Source organism: Podarcis raffonei, chromosome 7 (genome assembly GCF_027172205.1).
Source record: "Podarcis raffonei isolate rPodRaf1 chromosome 7, rPodRaf1.pri, whole genome shotgun sequence".
Lineage (NCBI taxonomy): Eukaryota > Metazoa > Chordata > Lepidosauria > Squamata > Lacertidae > Podarcis > Podarcis raffonei.
In genome coordinates, this window is record NC_070608.1 from 69584556 (window position 1) to 69597277 (window position 12722).

Below are 12722 nucleotides of genomic sequence, written 5' to 3' on the forward strand. Positions count from 1 at the left end.
CATTAACCAAACAGGAAAGTTTACTAAAACAAGAAGTCCATTCAAACAAGATGCCCAAACTGAAAAAAATGAGTTTTTTTTAAAAAAATACTTCTGAAATACTGTATTTTTCACTCTATAGGACGCACTTTTCCCCCTCCAAAAACTAAGGGGAAATGAGGGGAAATGTGTGTGCATCCTATGGAGCGAATGCAGGCTCCTTGGCTTCAGCGATAGCAACGCGAAGCCTCCGAAGCGCAGAGGGAGCGCGCCCTCCGAGTTCCGGAGGCTTGACCTTGCTTTCGCTGAAGCCTGGAGAGCGAGAGGGGTCGGCAGGAACTCGTGCTGTGCTCCAAAAGCTTCAGGGATAGCTGCCTGAAGCCTCTGGAACGCAGCGGGAGGTCCCGCTGTTCTCCGGAGGCTTCAGGTTCCTTTTGCCGAAGCCAGAAGAGCAAGACTCTCCTGGCTTCAGCAGAGAGGGAGAGCTGCGCAGCTCCCCTTCAGCCAAGTGGGAGGAGAAATGGAGGGGGCTCCATTTCTCCTGCCGCTTCGCTGAAGGGGCACTGTGCAGAGAGGGAGAGAAATTTTTTTCTTGTTCTCCCCCTCTAAAACAAGATGCGTCCTATGGTCGGGTGCGTACTATAGAGCGAAAAATACAGTATCTGTTGCAATAATTGTAATACAAAAAAAGAGATGTGTTTGAGCTTGTTCAGATGTGCAGAGATAGCATATGGTACAATCTTCATTGGACTCTACTGCAATTTTAGAATACAGGTGGGAGATTGCATGATAGAATATACACGCATTGCCAAAAATACACTGTATATGTCAAGGAGAAAAGTTCTAATTCTATCTACTGTGATAGTCCAAATGCCATCAACTCATTTTATCCCTGCAACTCTGATTGCCACAAAGTTGCACTAGTTTCATTTCTTCTAATGGGCCAAAAGAGATGTGCAAATATACGAAAAAGAGCAAAAGACAAGAAGCAGCTCAGGAGTGCCAATCACTCCAGCAGACCCACTGGCACAAAGCCACCAACTGTTGGGATGCTAATATCTCATCCTGTGATCTGTCACTGCCCTCCTCTTATAGGGCTCTCAAATACAGCAGTAAAGATTTTAAGGAAGATTTTAAAGAGCAATCCCAAGGGATTGCATGAGAGCTCTCATTACTTCTTTACCGCTTTGTTTTATGTCATTGGCTGTGATTGATAGATTTGCTTTCTGACATGGTAGAAGAACGTGCAGGAGCTTTCAGTCAATGTCAACTGCTGCGTTGAGGAGTATTCTGCGTTCCTGTTTGGGGACAGTAGATACTGGCAGAGAGAAGAGCAGAACGATTATTTTTAATAATGGCACTGCCTTCTTCACTGTTACGTGTCTTTCCAAATCTAATCCATTTCTTTTTTTACTGTTGTCAGTTTTGTTTAAAAATATTTTCCAAATCTTATATATTTTTACAATCAGGTGAGAATGCCTGAAGTCTTGCTCCAGGCACCAGTGATGGTGAGCATCTGGACTAGTATATTTTAGCAGTGAATCTACACCAACAGCACTCCAATCTACAGCATTGTTACCAGGTTCTCCTCAGTTCTCATACTTTTCACCATCAGCTCTTGGAATTGACTCAACTGCATATCATTAAGCTTGGAATATTACCCCCCCCACACACACACCTTTAATTCATAGGGTCATGATTTTTCTTTGCAGCCTCAGGGTCTATCATAAAACATTGAGTCATATTCGCTCATACCCAATAAAACACCCTATGATTGACTCACTAATCCATAGATCTACTGTATATGACATGAGTTTGAATGGACACAGGGTCGGCTGCATGGTTGGACATTGCTGGAGAAGCACACCCCCAGCAAGGGGCCCACTAACAAGACATCTGCTTCTTCTTTCCATATATAGTCAAAATAAGAAAAATATAATGCCAGTGTGATAAATCATAAAACTGTAGAGTTGGAAGGGACCCTAAGGGTCACTGGGTCCAACCTCCTGCAATGCAAGAATCTCAACTAAAGCATCCATGACAGACTTAAGAACCTCCAATGAAGGACAGCCCACCATCTTCTGAGAGAGTCTGTTCCACTGTGAATAATGAGAAATAGGATGCTCCTTAATGAGGGTCCTGGTTGCGCGTGGGCCCCTAAGGCACCCCCACTAGGAGAGTTGTTGCCAGGCGTGGCCCAAGCCTTAACCGTTAGGCCCCAGGATTGCGCCAGGCTGTTTGGGCCATTTGGGGTGGTTGGCGTGATTCCTGGGGCCTACAAAAGTGGCAGTGTGCCGTAACTGGGGGCACTTGCTTCGCGCTGCTGAATACCCCCCCTCCTGACCCTATTTGTAGGTTTTGCTGCTTTGGCCTTGCTTTGGAATGGGTCGCCTGCTTTGGAGCAGGGGCTGGGTAGGAAGTTTTTCCATTTGGCAGATTGGCTGTAGCCACTTGGTTTTTGCCTACCCCCTTAGCAATCGTCACAACTTTGTAAAGTTTGGCAGTTAGGCATTGGCTTATTGAAGTGTGTGAGAGGGGAGGTGCGGCCATCACCTGCCCCTCCATGAATAAAGGTATTCTGGTAAAGCAATCTGGGGGTCCTGGATCTCGTCCGAAGTCCGCTTAAGGGGCTAGGGCCATGCCAGGACCACAGGAACCCCGGGGTGAGCTTCATTGGTCTTCATCGATGTTGCTCCCTCGTTTGGTGTTTACCCTTTCAGACTTCCAGCCAGAGAGGCGGGAGTCAGTAATCATCTGTTGCCAATGCCTAAGCCAATACCACTCACTTTGCAATAAAGTTGTGGCCTAAATTTTGCCTGATAACTTAAACTAAAATTACGTTTCAGTGTGAAGTTATTTTCAGGGGAAGGGCTTGGGGGCCTCGAAGCACAACAGAACTCACCTTTCCTTATTGCAGAATTTGATTTATGACAATGCAGAATTCTGCTTTTCCTTCAAAGGCTTGGACATACATAGCATTCCACGTGAGCCAGATCACCGTTGCTCAGAAGAACTGAAGCTGCTTCTCACAGGCTCACTTGGCTTATAGAAAGGACATTAAATCTTCCTACTGACAACCCTATCGGGTGTGGGAGAGAAATAACTAACTACACCACTTTGAAGAAGCCGCTCTGTTATTTCCAAAACATTAGTTTTGTTTTGATATACAGCCAATGCAAGTTTGAGGGGAGAGTGTGGAGTTTTGCCCCTCCTTGTTGCTTTAATATCTGTGGATCAGGCTTTTATCTGCTCTAGCAAAACTCTTTGAGGCATGTGAATTAAAAAAAAAAAAAATTCACAAGATGGAGAGGCACTAGGATACGGCTCTTTATCATCCCCTGCGCCTATCCTCATTCAGGCTTGAGGCACGTATAATCACCATGTTACATAGGCTGTAAGGCAAATAACTTTGAAAGGCTTAAATGAAAAGCCAAGGACAGAGTCTTAGGTTAAGTGAGTGTCTCTCCCGCTCCCTTTGTTTTTCAGTCTTTCTGGCACATTATGGGACAAAGTCCATGTTATGTGGAAGAGACCTTTTAGGACACGCCAGCACATTTCCCCCCATCATCTCAAATCCCAACCATCCGTGAAATCAAAGCTCAGGCACGTTCCTCCTATGAGACCACATTTGTAATTACATTGTTTGGGAACAACGTTTTATCTGTTTATCCTCCTCTGGAGCATTTTCTGGTGATCATTCATCCAGTTTCATTATTAGAGAGAGGCAGGGAAAAATAGAAATAGAAATCAAAGAGAAGAACACCCAATATACAACACTGACCTGACTACAAAATGGAACATGCTTTAGGCTCAGGCCTGTACAATATGTGAGAGCCATCACCAAGGCAAAGGCAGCCCACCAACATGGCTGACTCCACTATTAGGGTTAAGTAGCCCACCTAAGCAGTCAAGTTTAGATGGCACTAAAGGGTGACAAATAGAAGATCCCTCTTTTAAAAACGAGGATTTTCTTTGCCTGGCCCCCACAAATATCCTGTTTGCTCATTAGTGTGGTGTAGTGGTTAAGAGCGGTAGACTCGTAATCTGGTGAACCGGGTTCGTGTCTCCGCTCCTCCACCTACAGCTGCTGGGTGACCTTGAGCTAGTCACACTTCTCTGAAGTCTCTAAGCCCCACTCACCTCACAGAGTGTTTGTTGTGGGGGAGGAAGGGAAAGGAGAATGTTAGCCGCTTTGAGACTCCTCGGGTAGTGATAAAGCGGGATATCAAATCCAAACTCTTCTTCTTCATTTTGATAAACCTTTTGTTTGTTTTTTGTTTTTGTTTTGTATTGCATTGCATTTTTTGCTTTTTGCTGGTGACTACAAAAATAGGATTTGTCTATAGCAGCGGTTCTCAACCTGTGAGTCCCCAGATGTTGTTGGACTACAACTCCCATCATCCCTGAGCTCTGGCCTTGCTAGCTAGGGAAGATGGGAGTTGTAGTCCAACAACATCTGGGGACCCACAGGTTGAGAACTGCTGGTCTATAGGATCGTTGTCACATTCTGTAGTGGATGGCATGGTAGGGGGTAGGGACTTACCTGAGTTCCTGGCAGGTGAGTCAATGCCTCTTGCCGGAGGGAGATGGGTGAGGCAGTGGGGAAGGTAGCATGGTGCAAACACATTGAAAGGACTGCAGGATTGGCTTCACTTAGGTGTTTGCACTGCACCTACCGTGCTACCACCTTCCCTTACCCCTCCCCTTACCCTTTTGGTAAGCAGCAACAACTAATCTGCTGGGAGGTCAGGTGGGTGCCTCTGCCCAACACATTTTCCACTGCTAGTCATGCCACAATGCATGCCACAATGCATGGCTGGCAGGTTGCACTTAGCTTGGTAGATCACAAGTCGTACAGGCCTGTTCTGGTTATTTTTGTTCAAATTGGTATTTGAACTGTAATGCCTGTTTGGGATTTTTTTTTGTAAGTTCAGCATGCAAAATCTAGTCACTACTCTATGCACCCACAATTCTCACCCCCAAAACAGCATATGGGTCCTGATAAATAATGTGGAGTTTGCTGTTGATTTCAATCAGATATGGATTGCATCCCAAAACCTCATCTATAATACGGTTGCTATATGTCTGGAATTTCCCAGATATAGCCAGGTTTCGGCAGTCAGAAGCAGTATCCAGAAGGAAATTGCTTATATGTCAGGGGAAATCTGGGCATTTAACAACCTATGTCAGAAGCATAGGTTTTGGCGAATTTCCTTTAAAATAGCTTGAAAAAGCTCAACAACTTTGCCAAAGTTGTATCTGAAAAGTTGTGAACTGTAGTTCTGTGAGGGAGACAACACAATTTTCATCAACCTAACAAAAATCACTGGGGGAGGAAGAGGGGGGGAGCGCACCGCCCCCAGCACCACAACCCTGGTGGGATGTCATTGCGGCTCCCCCCCCCCCGTGCTGGGCGCCACATCCCCAGGCGGCATGCCACGTCTCCTGGGACATACGCCAGCCATGCCCCCGCCTGCTCTCTACCCCCAGTGCCAGAACATGAAGCTCTGCCACTGACAAAAATGGAAAATCTTCAGCAAAATTATTCAGCAAAATCCATGTGAATTAACATGATATAGAAATAACATATGTTTACAACAGGGCAGCCAAAGTAGTGACCTCTAGATGCTGCTAGACTGAAGCTCAGATCATCCCCAACCATTGGGTCAATTGGCACAACCACTGGGTCGTTCCTGCAAAAAAATGTGCTTCGCTAAATGTGCTCTCCTGCAAAATACACATTTCTAAACAGGTTTAGAGACATGAGTTGAAAAATACAGGGAGAGCGAAAGCCAGTGGCTAAGCGATCTGTGCATCAGTTCAGGAGGTGTTGATCAGGTCAGTTCATCATACCAGAATTCACAAATATTGAATTCCTAAGGAATCTCTAATTATCCACCAGGGACCACTTTGCCAACAGCAAAGAGCTGAAGAGCAGCACCCCAATCAACCAGATTGAATCTACATTGCCAAGACTAGAAACATTACTAATTAAACAGTGATGATTTAGAATTAATAGCACAGTGAAGAGAAAGCAACTTAAATGGCCATTTTTACACAGGTATTTGAGCCTAGGAGAAGGAAACCAAGCCTTTAAAATAGAGTTTGACTTACACCACCCTTTTTGCTGGCATATGTTCTGTCTGGTTGCCAGGTCCTATGACTGAGCTGAAAGAGGTTTGGAATAGGTAGAAGTTTCTCTTTGTTCTATCTTATCCCTTCCAGGCCCCATGATACCTCCTTCTAAAGACTTGTGCCTGTTTACATTACACTACCTTCTTTGATGATCACTCATAGCTAAGTAAGATTGTCTTGCATAAACACAGTTTTAAAAATGAGTCTGTAAGTGACTGTGGAGGCCACTTCTGGATCCACATGTCCTTCCACATTGGGGACATGGGTTTCCAGGTGAGAGTTGATCATGGTGAGGGTTTGCCAAGCATGCCTTCCTCTTAGCATGCTTCTCCCTTTTGTCCTGAATCTGAGCGTCTTCAAAATCCATGACACCTTTGGTAAAGGCTGTTCTCCAATTGGAGAGCTCGCAGACCAATGTTTCCCAGTTGTTGGTGTTCATACTACATTTTTTTTAGATTTGCCTTGAGAGAGTATTTGAACCTCTTTTGTTGACCATCAGCATTACAGTTCCCATTTTTAAGTTTGGAATAGGGTACAGTGGTACCTCAGGTTAAGTACTTAATTCATTCTGGAGGTCTGTTCTTAACCTGAAACTGTTCTTAACCTGAAGCACCACTTTAGCTAATGGGGCCTCCTGCTGCCGCTGCACTGCCGCTGCACGATTTCTGTTCTCATCCTGAAGCAAGGTTCTTAACCCGAGTTAATATTTCTGGGTTAGTAGAGTCTGTAACCAGAAGCGTATGTAACCTGAAGTGCATGTAACTTGAGGTACCACTGTAATTGCTTTGGAAGATGACAATCCACACAACATGACCTATCCAACGAAGTTGATGCTGAAGAATCCTTGCTTTGACACTAGTGATCTTTGCTTCTTCCAGTACACTGCCATTAGTTCGTCTGTCTTCTCAGGTGATGTGTAAAATTTTTCAGAGATACTGTTGATGGAATCTTTTGAGGAGTTGGAGATGGTGTTTATAAGTGGTCCATGTTTCACAAGCATACAGTAAGGTTGGTAGTACCATAACTTTGTAAACAAGCATTTTGGTTTCCCTATGAATGTCCCAGTCCTCAAACACTGCACTCCAGTCAGGAGAAAGCTGCCCTATTAGAGCTCAGATGATGCTGGATTTTGGCAGAGCCAGGATGAAGGACTTATGCCAGCATACGCCAAGATCACTCTGTTCCACACTTGCTCATTCTGGTGGATCTTGGGTTTGGATCAAGCTCTTAGGGTTGTGCCAATGCTAATCCTTCTTAGAGTAGACCCATTGAAGTTACTGAATGTGACTAACTTAGGGTCATTAATTTCAACGGATCTACTTTGCGTAAACCCCGGTTTGCTACAACCCTTCAGCTAAGTTTCCTGCACATTTCTGACAGGTGTCAAATTGCAGAGGCGAACTACTTAACATATCACTGTCTAATGACCTGCAATAATGAGAAATCCTAACAGTATTACTGTATGCCTGTTCATATAACTATTTATATCAATTATGCACAGTTCTGCTTCCATTCCTACTGCTGCTTAATGTGATTTAACCCATTAAACAATCAGTCGGAAGTTGCCAGGATGATTACAGGATTATATCGCAGTGGTGTGCTTTGCTGCAAAGGTTATGTTTCTGAGCACGGCCCTTCAGATGCAGCTGTGACACCTCAGGAAAGAAACTGAGAGCTGTGGGGCTGGCTGTGTGTGCCAAGAAGAGGGAGCAGGAGGGAGCGCATTAGGCCATGGAACACGGGCTACAACCTGATGATTTGAGGGCTGGTGCAGCATCATATCTAAGAGTGTAAGTTGGTATGGTTTCAGTTTTGATCCTGGAATATCCTGCTTTTACTTAGGACACCCCTATTTTCATTGGCGAAATGTGGAGCCTTTGGAGTTATACGACCCACCCCCCAAGCCAAGAAGATAAATAACTATACAACCTTTAGAAGACATCTGAAGGCAGCCCTGTATAGGGAAGTTTTTTAAAGTTTAATGTTTTTATACATGTCAGAAGCCACTCAGAGTGGCTGGGGCAACCCACGCAGATGAGTGGGGTATAAATAATAAAATTGTTGTTGTTGTTGTTTTGTTGTTGTTAAAAAGGACGCACCTATTTTCATCCAAATTTCTATGGAGTTAAAAAAAGAAAACCATTAAATTTCATTCCATTGTCTCCAAGCAGAAGGCAGAAGGATCTTGTTTGCACCTGCTGTTTTCGTTAATGTTATGGGCATCATGGGATTTGAAGGTGTAATTATTATTGGAAACATAGGAAATCCTCAATAAATATTTTACCCATAGTTTCATTAGGGGATACCTAAAAGATTGTCATAGACCCAAGTGATCACTACGCTCTACAGGAGAGGGCCTCCTGCAAACCATCTCCTCAGGTGGTCTATTCTGCACATTTAGGAGCCAGTTCTTTCGTTTGACAGCACATAATCATTGGAACTCGCTCTTGTTATATATGTGAGATCACCAAGACACTACCTCTGTTTTCTTTTTGACATTTCTTGAAAGAACTTCCTTTTTCAACAAGCCTTTTAAGAAAGTCCCAGGTTTAATTCCTGTCATCTCCAGGCAGGGCTGGGAGAGACTCTCAGCTGAAATGTTGGAGAGCTGCTGCCAAACATGTTTGTCTCATGAGAGCCAGTGTGGTGTAGTGATTAAGAGCAGTAGACTCATAATCTGGTGAACCGGGTTCGTGTCTCCGCTCCTCCACCTACAGCTGCTGGGTGACCTTGGGCTAGTCACACTTCTCTGAAGTCTCTCAGCCTCACTCACCGCACAGAGTGTTTGTTGTGGGGGAGGAAGGGAAAGGAGAATGTTAGCCACTTTGAGACTTCTTCAGGTAGTGATAAAGCGGGATATCAAATCCAAACTCCTCCTCCTCCTCCTCCTCCTCCTCCTCCTCCTCCTCCTCCTTCATGCTTTCTTCAATTTGCCCCTTGTTTTCTAGACACAGGTCTGAGAGGTTTCTTTTCTTCTGTCTCGCCACTTTTACTGGGGAAATCAGCTGTTTACCACTGAATCGGAACCAATGACAATCCACAGAAGATCCAACTGACGTTTGTTCCAAATCAGCGATAGACAGATGGTTTCCCCAGGAAAAGTGGCAAGACAGAAGAAAAAACCTCTCTGATGTGTGTCTAGAAAACACGGGCTACACTGAAGTGTGGATGAGCCCTCAGCGTGGACAATACTGAGCCAGGTGGATCAATGGTCTGACTCATTATAAGGCAACTTTCTATGTGCCTGAGGTGTATTTTCAAAGCATCAACTTCCCCACCTCTTGCCTGGCCCTCTATTCCTCCCAATAAGCATCAGTGACTTAGAATGATCTGAGTTGTGCATCGCTGCTCCAGATGGACAGAGTAGGTAGCATGAGGAATTCTTCCCCCTTTGTTTCCAGGGCCGGAAAAATGGTGATGCTTCCTTTCCACCCATAGCTGTCAACTTACAGATTTGAAAATAAGGGACCAGCAGCCAAAATAAGGGACCTGCAGCCTCTCCTGTTCCAGGCACTCCAGTCTTCCTGTCCTCCTGCAATCTGGTCAAACTCATGCTGGTAGCTTCGAGAACACTGTCCAACCAACTTTGTAACCAGAGGTCCAACTGAATAGAATCTGAATCACATGCCCCACAAGGCCTATGCAGCCTCAACTTAAGATGGCTCCCCAGCCTGGCTTTGCACTGCAAAGTTTGCAGCAGCACGTGCAACAAAATGGCATCCAGCATTCAAAAAGCCCCTCGGCTTGCATTAACTAGCCACACACAAGGCATGCAAGCTCCACCCCCCAGTCATTCTTAGACTTATTATTGGGTGAGCAACACAGCCAAGCAACACAGTTGGAGCCTCCCTCCTCCCTGGCCGGCAGGGAGGGAGGGAGAGGAGCTGCTTCCTTTGAAATTTAAGGGACATCATTTAAGGGACATCCATCAATAAGGGACAGCGGCGGGACATGGCACTGGAATAAGGGACTGTCCCTTCAAATAAGGGACACTTGACAGCTATGTTTCCACCTCTTTAATCAAGGTGAACAAGGGGAAAATCCCATAGAGTTAGGGAGACGGTACACACATCAGGGAGAAGGGCACTCAGTTCACTGGCATCTCTGCAAGTATCCCAGTTATGTTTCAACTGCCTTATAGCTTCCACCTTTTGTGTACAGCAACCTGAGGATTTCTCCATTTTGACGGATGGGAAAATCTGTCTGGCAATCAGCAACAAAAGTCAATTGAATTCAGAGGGAAAGTGAGCAGGTGCTCAGCATCCCCTCTCCCTGGAAAACAATGATATCTGAAAGTGCTTAATGTAAATTTATTGTACCCTTACTCTGTTTCTTGACTGGATATATATATATATATATATATATATATATATATATATATATATGAGATTTATATATATATAAAACAAAAATCGACAGCATATGGTTAGAACACCATATGGTTAGAGCCACATTTGAGAAAAAGGAATCTGCAGCTATTTCTTCACTTCATAATTATAGCATTAAATATTGTGTTTACTTTACAGCTCTTCATAACCTTTGCTTGCTGTGTAGTATTAACAGGCTTAATGTCTATGGATTTCTGTGTGCAAGGGAGGGATAGCGTGTGTTGAATGGGAAATCACAACAACAACAACTGGCCATTGTGCTCATTCTCCTGAGGCAGAATGTGTACAAAATCTGTCCACAAAGAGGGAATTGTGCCCAGTTCCCAGAGTTAATATTCCTAATCTTGTATATTATCTAGTATATTGCCTATTGAGGTACACACTTTCCTCAAGGCCTATTGATGTCTATTTATGGTGACCAGAGAACGTGTGTACCTGCTGAATAATACCTACATTATTTGCTATGAAATACCAGTGCATTAAGGGACGCAGGTGGCGCTGTGGGTTAAACCACAGAGCCTAGGACTTGCCGATCAGAAGGTCGGCGGTTCAAATCCCCGCAATGGTGTGAGCTCCCATTGCTCGGTCCCTGCTCCTGCCAACCTAGCTGTTCGAAAGCACCTCAAAGTGCAAGGAGATAAATAGGTACCGCTCCGGGGGGAAGGTAAACGGCATTTCCGTGCGCTGCTCTGGTTCGCCAGAAGTGGCTTAGTCATGCTGGCCACATGATCCGGAAGCTGTACGCTGGCTCCCTTGGCCAATAAAGCGAGATGAGCGCCCCAACCCCAGAGTCGGCCATGACTGGACCTAATGGTCAGGGGTCCCTTTACCCTTACCTTTACCAGTGCATTGCATAGGATTCTGTGACATGTTCTAATTTGCATACCCAACACATGAGATTCATTGGCTTAGGAGTCAACTCTTTGTTAATAATAATAATAATAATAAATTTTACCCTGCCCATCTGGCTGGGTTTCCCCAGCTACTCTGGGTAGCTTCCAACAAGTGATTAAAAATACATTAAAACATCAGTCATTAAGAACTTCCCTAAACAGGGCTGCATTCAGATATCTTCTAAATATCAAATAGTTGTTTATTTCTTTGATATCTGATGGGAGGGTGTTCCACAAGCTGGATGCCACTACCAAGAAGGCCCTCTGCCTAGTTCCCTGTAACTTTGCTTCTTGCAGGGAGGGAACCGCCAGAAGGCCCTTGGTGCTGGACCTCAGTGTCCAGGCAGAACAATAGGGGTTTAGGACTTTAAAGGTCAGCACCAACACTTTGAATTGTGCTCAGAAACGTACTGGGAGCCAATGTAGGTCTTTCAGGACTGATGTTATATGGTTTTGGCAGCCATTCCCAGTCACCAGTCTAGCTGCCACATTCTGGATTAGTTGTAGTTTCCTGGTCACCTTCAAAGGTAGTCCCCATAATAATATTTGAGGGAGTCGGCTCCTTCCCAATTTGATTGGCATTGCCATTCAAATGGTGTGCATGTACCACGTCATGTGATCAGTTATGCAGGGCGGGACTTACCTGCTCCCTCCCAATATTTTATTCAAGTTGGTCATTGACTAGGCCTCAACATTGATTCCCCACAGTGTTGTTTCTGCTTGAAATGGTTGCATCCACAATGAGTATTTTCAGGCAGTGGGGCATTTAGATCATGTTAGACTGTGGACATAATGGTCCTCCAAGGATTCCTCTGTTTATATGCTTATGTAAGTAGCTTATTTCAAAATGTGGGAAGCCTATATTGCTAAGTTTTTTCCACCCTCAGCCCAGCCACCTCTGCTAATTCTAGACCTCGGCCCCAAGGTCCTGCCCTGGTGCCACCATTGAGACTAGGGAAACTTGCCCTCCCTTAATGATATTCTCATTGAGCAATCATGAGTCATGCTTCCAAAGAATCCTTTAATTTCCCAGGCTCTCTGGGATGTTAGGATGCTGTCAGCAACTCCCAGCTGGTTGTCCAGGAAAGTATAAAGACAAGGGAAGGTTTCTTACGGTCCTTTTAAAATCAATATTTATAAAGAGAGGCTATAGAACCCAGTCTCTTGGATAATGGCATTGTCCCAAGTGAATCTCCACACACATCCGTCTCTCCCACTTCCTAATTCATCATTCTCTTCGTCTCCTCTACGGGTGCTGCTACATGCCCTCTGTCTTTGAGCTCTTTGCTCTCCTACTTTTAAGGCTCTCTGGGTTCTGGGAGATGGT